Raw genomic sequence first — 14274 nt, 5'->3', positions numbered from 1 at the left:
GGTGGATTGGGGTAGTGGTTTCGGGGTGGTGTCCGGGTGTGATGAAGGTTTGGAGTGGGGGTGGTTTGGTGGGAGGTATACAGGGGTCTATGGGTGGGTGTGGTAGAGAGGAGAGAGGGGGAGAGAGACAGTCAGTGTACCATCTGTTTCAACTCTTGTAGAACACTCCCAAGTGTCTTTATCGCCTTGCTGGACAGGTCTGCAGACATGGGTGTGTCTGGTTTCACCCCAAACACACACACGCACATAAACACATACACATATCGACGCAAACACACACACACACACAAATGAACTCAATGAACTTAAAGACATTATTATGTAGTATATGCCATTTATAAGACGCTATATGTATAATAGAATTCACACACATGAACAATCAATAAGTTCAACAATTTAAGTCATTTTAGCATCTGAGTTGTCATTTAGGCTTGGCGGTTACATGAATGCAAACTCAGTCTCTTTATTGTCTTATTTATACATCCATGTTAATCCATCCATTAATTGAATGTGTACACACACACATACACAGTGGGGGTCCCTGATTGAATGGTCATGGCCTCTCTGGTAACAGGTGTCTTCTCTATTGTCCAGAATTAAGACAGTCTTCCCTCCCCCTGTGAATAAGTAGACAATGATTTGCAAGAAGCATGAATTCTTAAATAGTGAATATCTTAAATTGGCCTGCATGTGTTTAACATTCATTTCAATATGTTTTTTTTTTTCTTCACCAGTCACCATTGTTAGCATTGTAGCATATGTTTTTTGGGCTGAGGGCAGTGGTGTCAAACGTTTTTCATCAGGCCAAGGACAGCTCAGCTTTGTCTACTCAACTCGTTTCTATATGCTTTACACCGGTCACCGTTATTAGCATTATTAGCATTAGCTAATTTATCATGGTTGTAAATATCCAGACTAAAGAGGGCGAGGTTTGAGGCGTTTGTCGAATGTGACAGAGCAAAGAGTAATACAACCTTATATTTGGGGTTATGATAGGGAGTAAGATATATTCTTTATAATGTAGATTGTCTTTATGTGCAGCCAGAAGTTGTGGTGGCATTGACAAATAGATGGTGTGGAGGCAGTAATGATGGCATAAGAAGTATTCTACTGAACAAAAATATAAACGCAATAAGCAACAATTTCAATGATTTTACTGAGTTACAGTCAATTTAAAATTTAAATAAATAAATTAGGACAAATTATAAAATGACACATTGGTTTCCTTACCCTCTAAGCAGTCTATAGACAAGGTACGACAAAAATCCATTCTTTGGTTTAGTTTCCCTGGCACTGTTTCCACATGCTAACATTTTAGCAATTGTGGCTCAAATCCCATTCAAGTCATTGGACCAATATTAGCATTTTCCATACTTCGTGTTCAAATCATCACTTATAGATTATTTGAACATGATGCACAAAAAATGCTAATATCGGTTCCATGACTTGAATGCTAAAATGTTAGCTAAATAAAACCAAAGCATAGATTGCTGTCATACCTTGTTCGTAGACTGCTTATAGGGTAAAGAAACCAATATGTCATCTAGAAATTTGGGTGAACTGTCCCTTTAATGTTTAATATGATTGAGCCTATTTCATTACAGCTAAGAGAACTATGGCCAAATGCCTCAACCCTCTCTTCTCTTAGTCAGTACAACAGGGTCCAGATACGGACCATCCCTGCCAAGGAATGCCAGTATGCCAGTGTGGATCGAGCGCTAATGGGCATCTGATGCCCTGCCAAGTGCCAGGCATCCATTATCGCCCTCAGACTCTTACCCAGAGTCCACTGGGCTATGCTGTGAGGGGGTGTTTTCCTCAGGTTTTTTCATTCCACTTCATTTCCGTCTTTCTATTTTCTTTCAGTCAACCTTCTGCAGCTTTTTTCTCTCTATATCTCATCCATCCCACACGTATTTCAGTTTATATTTCAATCCAGGAATGCTTTACATTTACATTTGCGTCATTTAGCAGATGCTCTTTTCCAGAGCGACTTACAGTAAGTAGTGAGTGGATATATTTTTTATACTTGTTTTCCTTTTTTATCGGCATAGGAAAACAGTGTGTGGCGGCGCGTATGAGAAATAATATATAACAATATATCTTGCTCTGACTAAATTTGTCTTCTCTCTCTCTTTCTCTCTCTTTCTCTCACTCTCTCGCTCTAATCCCTCTCTCAGTCAGAGGTGTACCCTCCCTCTCACCTGATCCCCCTGTCCACAGTGATCTATCAAGACCCTGTTGATACTGTCCCTAAAACTGACCTGAGAACAGTGGGCCACAGACAGTGGTGTCCTCCTAAAGGGTCAAACGGCCCTCCGGGGACAGATGGTGTGTCACATCACCGGAGGACACTGAGACAGGCCAGTTTGTCGTTGTGCGCTCACTCGGCTAATGCCACAACAAATGGGGCCTCTTTAGGGGTCAAAGGTGAGTGGGTGTGTTGCGTGGTGGGTGGGGGGCCATTAAACAAAGAGGGGTCATTGAGTTTACACAGCCCGGACTGGGGGTAGTTTTGACCTGCCTGCTTTTTCCATTGGTTTGCAGGGGTGTGACACCATGAAACTAGCATCCCATTTTCCATTATTCTACAAGTGTATGGCACAAGAGCCTTCTGATTTTGTAAAATAGAGGGCTCTCTATGGCACCATATAGACTAGCTATCTCATTTCTATAGGTTTGTATGCTGATGGCATGTATCACTTACTTTGTGTATGTATTTATTCCTTCAGTCACTTGCAAACTTCAACAGTTCTAAGTTAACTTGTCCACCACCTCAGACCCACAGGAGGCTGTTAATAAGGGGAGAACAGAGAGAACACATGGAAACCATGTGTTGGATGTATTTGATACCATTCCACCTATTCCGAGCCAGCCATTACCACGAGCCCGTCCTCCCCAGTTAAGGTGCCACCAACCTCCTGTGCTCAGACCTCTACAGCATTAGGTCACCTCCCATTTTAAATAGGTGTGCCCAAATGTTTGTCAGGGCAATGTCTGTTACGCTAGATGAGCGTCGGTTTTAAGCTGTCAATATATTTATGGTTTTAACTTGCTCTGGAAATGCAGTTTAAAATATATACTGCTCAAAAAAATAAAGGGAACACTAAAATAACACATCCTAGATCTGAATGACTGAAATAATCTTATTAAATACTTTTTTCTTTACATAGTTGAATGTGCTGACAACAAAATCACACAAAAATAAACAATGGAAATCCAATTTATCAACCCATGGAGGTCTGGATTTGGAGTCTCACTCAAAATTAAAGTGGAAAACCACACTACAGGCTGATCCAAATTTGATGTAATGTCCTTAAAACAAGTCAAAATGAGGCTCAGTAGTGTGTGTGGCCTCCACGTGCCTGTATGACCTCCCAACAATGCGTGGGCATGCTCCTGATGAGGTGGCGGATGGTCTCCTGAGGGATCTCCTCCCAGACCTGGACTAAAGCATCCGCCAACTCCTGGACAGTCTGTGGTGCAACGTGGCGTTGGTGGAAGGAGCAAGACATGATGTCCCAGATGTGCTCAATTGGATTCAGGTCTGGGGAACGGGCGGGCCAGTCCATAGCATCAATGCCTTCCTCTTGCAGGAACTGCTGACACACTCCAGACACATGAGGTCTAGCATTGTCTTGCATTAGGAGGAACCCAGGGCCAACCGCACCAGCATATGGTCTCACAAGGGGTCTGAGGATCTCATCTCGGTACCTAATGGCAGTCAGGCTACCTCTGGCGAGCACATGGAGGGCTGTGCGGCCCCCCAAAGAAATGCCACCCCACACCATGACTGACCCACCGCCAAACCGGTCATGCTGGAGGATGTTGCAGGCAGCAGAACGTTCTCCATGGCGTCTCCAGACTCTGTCACGTCTGTCACGTGCTCAGTGTGAACCTGCTTTCATCTGTGAAGAGCATAGGGCGCCAGTGGCAAATTTGCCAATCTTGGTGTTCTCTGGCAAATGCCAAACGTCCTGCACGGTGTTGGGCTGTAAGCACAACCCCCACCTGTGGATGTCGGGCCCTCATACTACCCTCATGGAGTCTGTTTCTGACCGTTTGAGCAGACACATGTACATTTGTGGCCTGCTGGAGGTCATTTTGCAGGGCTCTGGCAGTGCTTCTCCTGCTCCTCCTTGCACAAAGGCGGAGGTAGCGGTACTGCTGCTGGGTTGTTGCCTTCCTACGGCCTCCTCCACGTCTCCTGATGTACTGGCCTGTCTCCTGGTAGCGCCTCCATGCTCTGGACACTACGCTGACAGACACAGCAAACCTTCTTGCCACAGCTCGCATTGATGTGCCATCCTGGATGAGCTGCACTACTTGAGCCACTTGTGTGGGTTGTAGACTCCGTCGCATGCTACCACTAGAGTGAAAGCACTGCCAGCATTCAAAAGTGACCAAAACATCAGCCAGGAAGCATAGGAACTGAGAAGTGGTCTGTGGTCCCCACCTGCAGAACCAATCCTTTATTGGGGGTGTCTTGCTAATTGCCTATAATTTACACCTGTTGTCTATTCCATTTGCACAACAGCATGTTAAATTTATTGTCAACAGTGTTGCTTCCTAAGTGGACAGTTTGATTTCACAGAAGTGTGATTGACTTGGAGTTACATTGTGTTGTTTAAGTGTTCCCTTTATTTTTTTGAGCAGTGTATATATATATATATATATATAATACATTTGAACAGTTTTTATCTCATTCTTTATTTAAAAGCTAGCTTTTTCAAACAGAAATTTGCATCCTGTAGCTCTAACTCCAAAAGGTTTCGGGACACTGTAAAGTCCATGGAGAATAAGAGCACCTCCTCCTAGCTGCCCATTGCACTGAGGCTAAGAAACACTGTCACCACCGATAAATCCACAATAATCGAGGCCATGCTTTCTTCCTGGCTACCTCAACCCTGGCCAACAGCTCCACACCCCCCGCGTCTACTTGCACTAAGCCCCTCCTGCTTCTCCTTCACCCAAATCAGGATAGCAGATGTTCTGAAAGAGCTGCAAAACCTGGACCCGTACAAATCAGCAGGGCTAGCCAATCTGGACCCTCTCTTTCTGAAATTATCCGCCGCCATTGTTGCAACCCCTATTACTAGTCTGTTCAACCTCTGTTTTGTATCGTCAGAGATTCCTAAAGATTGGAAAGCTGCCGCGGTCATTCCCTCTTCAAGGGGGGTGACACTCTAGACCCAAACTGTTACATACCTATATCCATCCTGCCTTGCCTTTTTAAGGTCTTCGAAAGCCAAGTTAACAAACAGATCACTGACCATTTCGAGTCCCACCGTACCTTCTCCGCTGTGCAATCCGGTATCCGAGCTGGTCACGGGTGCACCTCAGCCACGCTCAAGGTACTAAACGATATCATAACCTCCATCGATAAAAGACAGTACTGTGCAGCTGTCTTCATCAACCTGGCCAAGACTTTTGACTCTGTCAATCCCTGTATTCTTATCGGCAGACTCAACAGCCTTGGTTTCTCAAATAACTGCCTCGCCTGGTTCACCAAGTACTTCTCAGATAGAGTTCAGTGTGTCAAATCGGAGGACCTGTTGTCCGGAACTCTGGTAGTCTCTATGGGGGTAACACAGGGTTCAATACTCGGGCCAACTCTTTTCTCTATATATATCAACAACGTCGCTCTTGCTGCGGGTGATTCCTTGATCCACCTCTACGCAGATGACACCATTCTGTATACATCTGGCCCTTCTTTGGACACTGTGTTAACAAACCTCCAAATGAGCTTCAATGCCATACAACACTCCTTCCGTGGCCTCCAACTGCTCTTAAATGCTAGTAAAACTAAATGCATGCTTTTCAACTGATCGCTGCCCGCATCCGCCCACCGGAGTAGCATCACTACTCTGGATGGTTCTGACTTAGAATATGTGGACAACTACAAAAACCTAGGTGTCTGGCTAGACTGTAAACTCTCCTTCCAGACTCATATTAAGCATCTTCAATCCAAAATTAAATCTAGAATCGGCTACCTATTTCGCAACAAAGCCTTCTTCACTCATGCTGCCAAACATACCCTCGTAAAACTGACTATCCTACCAATCCTCGATTTCGGCGATGTCATTTACAAAATAGCCTCCAACACTCTACTCAGCAAACTGGATGCAGTCTATCACAGTGCAATCAATTTTGTCACCAAAGCCCCATATACCACCCACCACTGCGAGCTGTATGCTCTCGTCGGCTGGCATTCGCTACATATTCGTAGCCAGACCCACTGGCTCCAGGTCATCTATAAGTATTTGCTAGGTAAAGCTCCGCCTTATCTCAGCTTACTGGTCACCATAACAACACCCACCCGAAGCACGCGCTCCAGCAGGTATATTTCATTGGTCATCCCCAAAGCCAAGACCTCCTTTGGCCGCCTTTCCTTCCAGTTCTCTGCTGCCAATGACTGGAACGAATTGCAAAAATCGCTGAAGTTGGAGACATATCTCCTTCACTAACTTTAAGCATCAGCTATCTGAGCAGCTTACCGAAAGCTGCAGCTGTACACAGCCCATCTGTAAATAGCCCATCCAACTACCTACCTCATCCCCATATTGTTTTTAATTTACTTTTTTTTGCTCTTTTGCACACCAGTATTTCTACTTGCACATCATCATCTGCACATCTATCACTCCAGTGTTCATTTGCTAAATTGTAATTACTTCGCTACTATGGCCTATTTATTGCCTTACCTCCTCATGCCATTTGCACACACTGTATATAGATTGTTCTATGGTGTTATTGACTCTACTTTTGTTTATCCCATGTGTAACTCTGTGTTGTTGTTTTTGTCGCACTGCTTTGCTTTATCTTGGCCAGGTCGCAGTTGTAAATGAGTACTTGTTCTCAACTGGCCTACCTGGTTAAATAAAGGTGAAATAAAAAATAAATAAAAAATAAAGCCTTTTTAAGTGATTGAGGAAGGCCAGCTCTTTCATAATATGTGATCATAAAGTCATCAACCAACCCTTCCAACTCTTAATACAATAAAGCAAATCAAACGAAGTCGAAGAAAAAATATGTCAGAACTTTCGAATTCAGAACAGTTTAAAAACAGGAGAGAATGAAGACCCTCTCTCTCGGTCTCTCTCTAAGCAACCAAGCCTGTGGAGGAATTTGCGTCTGTTGTTTAAGGTATGCACATGGGTTTTACAGGAGTCAGGCGTATGGAAAGGATCAGGGGGAGGACGTCTTCTTAAGCGATAAAGACTTCCAGAAACTGCAGGTGGAGACTGACTGACTGGGTCTGGGTCTAGGCATCAGGGTATAGACGCTGAGATCACCGTGTCTGATTCCACTCCATTGACAGACCTCACATGGTTCTGGTTTAACGACGCTTAGCTCATTCGGAGTCCTGCTGACTTTGACCCAAATGTTAAGGGCATATATGCTGGGGAATGCATACACATGGAGAGCACCCTGAGGGACATGGGGTTGTTGAGATGTCGGGAACATCTTGAGAAAATACTGTAGGTCTATGGAACTGTTCATGTTCAAGCCCATAGAACGGACCACTGGACACAAAACTTGGTGACACTGCTTTGGGCATGTTGACATCTGCTGTGCCGTCCACTTCCCAGTCAGTTGGCACAAAACACAGGGCACAAGCAAGGGGATGATGTATAAGAAATGATTAACACATCCACACAGTACAGAATCCCCTTGAGGCAAAAGTAGTACTAGTCTCCATTTGCATGGCACTCGAGTGCAAGACATAACTATGGTCTTATATCCACACACACCGTCAATGTGCCTCCCACCTTCAACCCCATCCATAATGACATCACCGGCTCCACACGCGCCCATCTGGTTGATCCAGTCCAGAGCTCTTCCCGTTGGCGTCACTTTTCTCGCCCTGTCTACCAGCCTGGAATAACAGTGTGCTTTGCATCGGAATGTCAGATGCGAGGAGGGGGGCGCCCTCCCGAAACGTGGATTATCTCATCCCTTGTTGTCTCTGCTCCATATTTGTGATTCTTTTCCATTGTGCTAGCTTACCCTATCACCTGGAATGTCCACATCAGCAACATAGGCTGTATATTGGCATTCTGTGTGGACTGTCTCCAGACCCTCCAATTGTATGTGCTTTACAGACAGTGTACAGAAGGATAATGTATGGACTCCAGCCCCTCCACATATTGGCATTCTGTGTGGAATATCTCCAGCCCCTCCAAGTGTCTTTTCTGTACAGACAGTGTACAGCAGGATATGTATGGATTTCTCTGGTAAAGAGATTAACTTTTTAAATGCCAGTGTTTTGTTCTGAGATTAGATTAGGAATTGAGCTCAATGGATTATTGATATAATTTCAAAGCAAAAGAGAACAAATAGATGATCTTATGTCTTACGCTTGTTTGTGCACACAAGCCCTAATTGGACACCCAAGCAATAACAACACACTTTACAGCAATGAGCACACACGCACGCACGCACACACACACACATTTGTTTTACTATCCTTGTGGGGACCAAACAGTTGATTCCCTTTCAAACTCCTATTTTCCCTAACCCCTAACCTTTAACTTAACCCTAACCCAAACCCCTAACCCTAACTCCTAACCTTAAAGTTAACCCCTAACCCCTAACCCTAATTCTAACCCTTAACCTTATCCTATCCTTAACCCTAACATTATCCCTAATGTCCCCACTATTCAGAATGTCTTTGTTTTACCCACGGATGCGTAGCCACGCACGACTCCAACACCATCATCAAGTTTGCTGACAACACAACGATGGTAAGCCTGATCACCAACGGCAACGAGTCAGCTTACAGGGATGAGGTCAAAGATTTAGCAGTGTGGTGCCAGGATAACAACTTCTCCCTCAACTTCATTAAGACCAAGGAGCAGATCATGGACTGTAGGAAAAAGAGGGGAGAGCACGCCCCCATCAACAAGGCTGTTGTGGAGCGGTTTGAGAACTTCAGGTTTCTTGGTGTCTACATCACTAAGGACTTAACATGGTCTACACACATCTGTACAGTCCTAAAGAGGGTATGGCAGCGCATCTTCCCACTCAGGAGGCTGAAAATATTTGGCATGGGCTCTCGGATCCTCAAAAAGTTATACAATTAAACCATCGAGAGCATCTTGACTGGATGCATCGACGTTTGGTATGACAAATGAACAGCCCTTGACCAATAGACTGTTCACTCTGCTACCAACAGGCAAACGGTACCGGAGCATCGGCTCTCGGACCAACAGGCTCTGAGACAGCTTCTACCCCCAAGCGATAAGACTGCTAAATAGTCAATTAATGGTAGCCGAACTATCGCTATCTTGCACTGACCCTACTCACACTCACAAGACTATATATACACACCATATACACACTCACAAGACTATATATACACACCATATACACACTCACTAGACTATATATACACACCATGTACACACTCACCCGCACACACTACATTGACACTCCCACACAAAACCCACACACATTCACTACATACGCACAAACACACATAACACACACACGCATACCGACACAACACAAACACACATACATACACATTACACATGCACACCCACTTTCACAGTCATCATATGCTGCTGCTACTCTGTCCTTATTTTACTCTTATTATTATCTCTTCTGATGCCTAGTCACTTTACTCTGCCTTCATATGCATACAGTATCTACCTCAAATACCTCGTACCTCTGCACATTGATCTAGTACTGGTACTCCCTGTATATAGCTCCACAGTGATCTGATACTGGTACTCCCTGTATATAGCTCCACATAGATCTGGTACTGGTACTCCCTGTATATAGTTCCCCATTGAACTAGTACTGGTACTCCCTGTATATAGCTCCACATTGATCTGGTACTGGTACTCATTTACATTTACATTTAAGTCATTTAGCAGACGCTCTTATCCAGAGCGACTTACAAATTGGTGCATTCACCTTATGATATCCAGTGGAACAACCACTTTACAATAGTGCATCTAAATCTTTTGGGGGGGGGGTTAGAAGGATTACTTTATCCTATCCCAGGTATTCCTTAAAGAGGTGGGGTTTCAGGTGTCTCCGGAAGGTGGTGATTGACTCCGCTGTCCTGGCGTCGTGAGGGAGCTTGTTCCACCATTGGGGTGCCAGAGCAGCGAACAGTTTTGACTGGGCTGAGCGGGAACTGTGCTTCCTCAGAGGTAGGGAGGCGAGCAGGCCAGAGGTGGATGAACGCAGTGCCCTTGTTTGGGTGTAGGGCCTGATCAGAGCCTGAAGGTACAGAGGTGCCGTTCCCCTCACAGCTCCGTAGGCAAGCACCATGGACTTGTAGCGGATGCGAGCTTCAACTGGAAGCCAGTGGAGAGAGCGGAGGAGCGGGGTGACGTGAGAGAACTTGGGAAGGTTGAACACCAGACGGGCTGCGGCGTTCTGGATGAGTTGTAGTGGTTTAATGGCACAAGCAGGGAGCCCAGCCAACAGCGAGTTGCAGTAATCCAGATGACAAGAGGACTACACGTCTCGAATGTTCAGAAAGTTAAGCTTACGTTGCGAAAATCTTATTGACTAAAATGACGAAAATGCTAGCTAACTAACACAACACTACACTAATCAAGTCGTTCCGTTGTAATGTAATAGTTTCTACAGTGCTGCTAGTCGGTAGAGGTTGGCTATTATACAAAAGCAACTTTGTAGCTAGCTAACATAACATAACACTAATCAAGACGTTCCTTTGTAATGTATTTAGTTTCTACAATGCTGCTCGTCGGTAATAGTTGGCTAGGTATGGAACAATGGCGTCACGGGGGACGGAAATAGCTGGCTAGCTAACCTAGCTAACCTCGATAATTACTAAACTACACAATTATCAAGCTATGACAAAGACAGCTATGTAGCTAGCTAGCTAACACTGCACTAGTCAAATCGTTCCATTGTAATGTATTAGTATCTACAGCGCTGCTAGTCGGTAACGGTTGGCTAGCTAGCGGTGTTGACTAGCTAGCAGCTAGCAGCTAGCAGTGTTGACTACGTTAGGAGGACGAAAAATTAGCTGGCCTCAATAATTACTCTAATTACTCTAAACTACACAATTATCTTTGATAGCTAAGAAAAAAATTGCTCAGATCAAACAAACCAAACCGTTGTAATGTAAAGAAGTGTAATATTACTTGTGGAGCGAAGCGAAGTGCGACTGCTCGCTCCGGACCAGACCGGAAGTACTCCCTGTATATAGCTCCACATAGATCTAGTACTGGTACTCCCTGTATATAGCTCCACATTGATCTGGTACTGGTACTCCCTGTATATAGCTCCACATTGATCTGGTATTGGTACTCCCTGTATATAGCTCCACATTGATCTAGTACTGGTACTCCCTGTATATAGCTCCACATAGATCTGGTGCTGGTACTCCCTGTATATAGTTCCACATTGATCTGGTACTGGTACTCCCTGTATATAGCTCCACATTGATCTGGTACTGGTACTCCCTGTATATAGCTCCACATAGATCTGGTACTGGTACTCCCTGTATATAGCTCCACATTGGTCTGGTACTGGTACTCCCTGTATATAGCTCCACATAGATCTGGTACTGGTACTCCCTGTATATAGCTCCACATAGATCTGGTACTGGTAATCCCTCTATATAGCTCCACATAGATCTGGTACTCGTATTCCCTGTCTATAGCTCCACATTGATCTGGTACTGGTACTCCCTGTATATAGCTCCACATAGATCTGGTACTGGTACTCCCTGTATATAGCTCCACATAGATCTGGTACTGGTACTCCCTGTATATAGCTCCACATTGATCTGGTACTGATACTCCCTCTATATAGCTCTACATTGATCTGGTACTGGTACTCCCTGTATATAGCTCCACATAGATCTGGTACTGGTACTCCCTGTATATAGCTCCACATTGATCTGGTACTGATACTCCCTCTATATAGCTCCACATTCATCTGGTACTGGTACTCCCTGTATATAGCTCCACATTGATCTGGTACAGGTACTCAATATATATAGCTCAACATTGATCTGGTACTGGTACTCCCTGTATATAGCTCCACATTGATCTGGTACTGATACTCCCTGCTCTACATTGATCTGGTACTGGTAGTCCCTGTATATAGCTCCACATTGATCTGGTACAGGTACTCCCTGTGTATAGCTCCACATTGATCTGGTACTGGTACTCCCTGTATATAGCTCTACATTGATCTGGTACTGGTACGCCCTGTATATTGCTCCACATTGATCTGGTACAGGTACTCCCTGTATATAGCTCCACATTGATCTGGTACTGGTACTCCCTGTATATAGCTCCACATTGATCTGGTACTGGTACTCCCTGTATATAGCTCCACATTGATCTGGTACTGGTACTCCCTGTGTATAGCTCCACATTGATCTAGTACTGGTACTCCCTGTATATAGCTCCACATTGATCTGGTACTCGTATTCCCTGTATTTAGCTCCACATTGATCTGGTACTGGTATTCCCTGTATATAGCTGCTCATTGATCTGGTACTGGTACTCCCTGTATATAGCTCCACATTGATCTGGTACTGGTACACCCTGTATATAGCTCCACATTGATCTGGTACTGGTACTCCCTGTACATAGCTCCACATTGATTTAGTACTGGTACTCCTTATATATAGCTCCTCATTGATCTGGTACTGGTACTCCCTGTATATAGCTCCACATTGATCTGGTACTGGTACTCCCTGTATATAGCTCCACATTGATCTGGTACTGGTACTCGCTGTATATAGCTCCACATTGATCTGGTACTGGTACTCCCTGTATATAGCTCCACATTGATCTGGTACTGGTACTCGCTGTATATAGCTCCACATTGATCTGGTACTGGTAATCCCTGTATATAGCTCCACATTGATCTGGTACAGGTACTCCCTGTATATAGCTCCACATTGATCTGGTACTGGTACTCCCTGTATATAGCTCCACGTTGATCTGGTACTGGTACTCCCTGTATATTGCTCCACATTGTTCTGGTACTGGTTCTCCCTGTATATAGCTCCACATTGATCTGGTACTGGTTCTCCCTGTATATAGCTCCACATTGATAAGGTACTGGTACTCCCTGTATATAGCTCCATATTGATATGGTATTGGTACTCCCTGTATATAGCTCCACATAGATCTGGTGCTGGTACTCCCTGTATAGAGCTCCACAGTGATCTGGTACTGGTACTCTGTGTATATAGCTCCACATTGATCTGGTACTGGTACTCCCTGTATATAGCTCCACAGGGATCTGGTACTGGTACTCCCTGTATATAGCTCCACATTGATCTGGTACAGATACTCCCTGTATATAGCTCTACAGTGATCTGGTACTGGTACTCCCTGTATATAGCGCCACATTGATCTGGTACAGGTACTCCCTGTATATAGCTCCACATTGATCTGGTACTGGTACTCCCTGTATATAGCTCCACATTGATCTGGTACTCGTATTCCCTGTATATAGCTCCACATTGATCTGGTAGTGGTACTCCCTGTATATAGCTCCATGTTGATCTAGTACTGGTACTCCCTGTATATAGCTCCACATTGATCTGGTACAGGTACTCCCTGTATATAGCTCCACGTTGATCTAGTACTGGTACTCCCTGTATATAGCTCCACATTGATCTGGTACTGGTACTCCCTGTATATAGCTCCACATTGATCTGGTACTGGTACTTCCTGTATATAGCTCCACATTGATCTGGTACTGGTACTTCCTGTATATAGCTCCACATAGATCTGATACTGGTACTCCCTGTATATAGCTCCACATAGATCTGATACTGGTACTCCCTGTATATAGCTCCATTCTTGTGGGTTTAATTGTATTCCTCTTGTGTTACTATTTTATTTTGAAACTATGCATTGTTGGGAACAGCTCGTAATCAAGCATTTTACGGTAAAGTCTACACCAGTTGTATTCAGCATATGACATACAATTGGATTTGATTTGACAGACACAGGGTAGGCTGTCATTGTAAAAATAATTAGTCCTTAACTGACTTGCTTAGTTAAATAAAGGTTAAATAAAAAAATATCAAAAATAAATAAACAGACACACACACACACACACACAATCACTGTTTTAGGGTCCCAATCAAAAACTGATAGTATTGAAATGTGGGAGTTTTAGGCTGTGTATCTATTAGAGGATATTCCCACCGACAAGCAATTATGCCACAAAATTATGCTGAAGCTCTCACAATTATCTGCTCTCCCTATCCCTTCTTACCCAGTTTAAAGCAATACTGATTTAATAACACCAAAA

The sequence above is a fragment of the Salmo trutta genome, chromosome 4, assembly GCF_901001165.1.
Source record: "Salmo trutta chromosome 4, fSalTru1.1, whole genome shotgun sequence".
NCBI lineage: Eukaryota > Metazoa > Chordata > Actinopteri > Salmoniformes > Salmonidae > Salmo > Salmo trutta.
Note: the sequence above shows the minus strand (reverse complement) of the source record.